This window comes from Chrysochloris asiatica, unplaced genomic scaffold (assembly GCF_000296735.1).
Source record: "Chrysochloris asiatica unplaced genomic scaffold, ChrAsi1.0 scaffold00095, whole genome shotgun sequence".
NCBI lineage: Eukaryota > Metazoa > Chordata > Mammalia > Afrosoricida > Chrysochloridae > Chrysochloris > Chrysochloris asiatica.
In genome coordinates, this window is record NW_006408613.1 from 12,622,980 (window position 1) to 12,625,202 (window position 2,223).

Below are 2,223 nucleotides of genomic sequence, written 5' to 3' on the forward strand. Positions count from 1 at the left end.
ATCAAATAGTCTATAGACGAATCCTAATCAAAAGGGGGAAAATTTCAGAAAAGACTTTCAAATTCTCATGGAATCCAGAGTTTCTGAAGCCATGGAGGCTGGATGAACTCCTAAAATTACTGCCCTGAGATCATTTTTAGATCTTCAGCCAAAAATAGCCCCATAAATCTTTTTCAACAATGTTGTTGTTATGTGCAGTCAAGTCCATTTTGACTCACAGTCACCCTATATAGGGTGCTCCAAGGAGCAGCTGGTGAATATGACTTGCCAACCTTGTAGGTAGCAGTCCAGTGCTTAGTCTAACACCTACCTTGAGCATTGTGTTCTTTTAAGGTCTGTCTATATGGGACCAAATTGACAGATTAGATAGGCAATGCAGGTGTCAGTGAGTTTATGTTGATAGGGGAGAAAGATTTAGGAGAAGGAGGTTGCACCACTTGAAGAATGTGATCAATGTCACTGAATTTTACCATCTAGGAATTGTTGAATTGGTGTATGTTCTGCTGTGTATATTCACAACAACAACAAAAAACATAAATCATTAATTTTAACCGCCCCCCCCCCAAAAAAAAAGGTACCATAGACTGCCAGAAGGACAAATCTGTGTTGGAAGAAGTACAGTCAGAATATGTCTTAGAAATTTGGATGGCGAGACTTGTCTCTCATACTTCGGACATATTATTAAAAGGGACCTGTCCCTGGAGAAGGAAATCATGGTTGGAAGGGTGGAGGGTCAGGAAAACAGAGGAAGACATCCATGGAGAGGGACTAGCAAAATGACAGTAGCAATGGTCTCAAGTGTAAGGATGGCCAAGGATGAGGCATTGTATCCATCCATTATACATAAGGTCCATATGAGGTGGAACCAACTCGAATGCACCTAACAAGAGGAAAAAATACAAATGGAAGTGCTTTTCAAATTGTGAAAAAAAAAAACAAAAAAACAAAAAACAAACCAATGTCTACCTCATAGGTAAGGTGGTTGCTATGTGTTTTCGAGTAGGTTGTCACTCATAGTCCCTGGATAGGGTTTCCAAGGTTGTAAATCTTTGCTGGAGTAGAAATACTCATCTTTCTCCAGTAGAGTGGCTGGTGGACTTGAACAGATGACTTTGTGTTTCAAAGTCCAGTGCTTATCTATGGAGCCACCGTGCTCCTCATGTTGTTGTTATTGTTAAGTGCCGTCGAGTTGATTCCGACCAATATCGACCCTGTATAGGGTTTCCAAGGAGTAGCTGGTGAGCTTGAACTGTCGACCGACCTTGCAGTTCAAACGGCTTTACAGTCTGATGCATTAACCCACAGCGCCACACCAGGACTCCCCGTTGTTGTTGTTGTTAAGTACAGTCGACTCCCCAAAGGTAGGGTTAAATTTGATTATATTAAAAGCCCATGATAAGTACTCAATAAATGTCAGTCAATATTTGTACTATTATAAATTCTCCTTTACTGGAAAACAAAGTTCAGAATCATCAGTATCTCAGATAGTGGTGGTGGTTGTTGTGTGCCATAGCGACCCTATTTAGGATTTCCGAGTCTGTAAATCGTTTTGCTTTTCTCCCCCGGAATGGTTGGTATATTTGAAATGCTGATCTTGCTTGGCAGCCCAGATCATAATCTACTATGTTACCAGGGCTCCTAGTAGCACAGATGTTGTTGTTGTTGTTAAGTGACATTGAGTTGGTTCTGACTCATAGCGAATCAGATGTTGTTGTTGTTGTTGTTGTTACGTGCCATGGAGTCGTTTCTGACTCATAGTAGCCTTCTACAGGGTTTCAGAACATGGAATCTACGAAATATTTAGTGGCAGCATCAATGGGCTCAAGCATGGCAACATGAGTGAGGTTGGCTCAGGATCGGGCAGTGTTTCATTTTGCTGTGCATAATAAGGTCGCTATGAGTCAGTACCGACTCAATGGCAACTAACAACAACAACAACACAGGGTACCCGAGGCTGTAAATCTTTACGGGAGCAAAAAGTCGTATCTTTCTCCCACGGAACAACTGGTAGTTTCGAACTGCTGACCTTGAGGTTTGCAACCTGATTCATAACCACTACTACCAGAGCTCCTTAGTGGCTGATCAAAGGTTTCAAACCAGATCCAGTCTGATACCAAAATGGAGTCTGTACCATTAACCATTAGGTTATTGGGAGCCTAATCAACTATATATATATAATATTCTATTTTTTAGAGTAGTTTTAGGTTTATAGAAAGTATACAC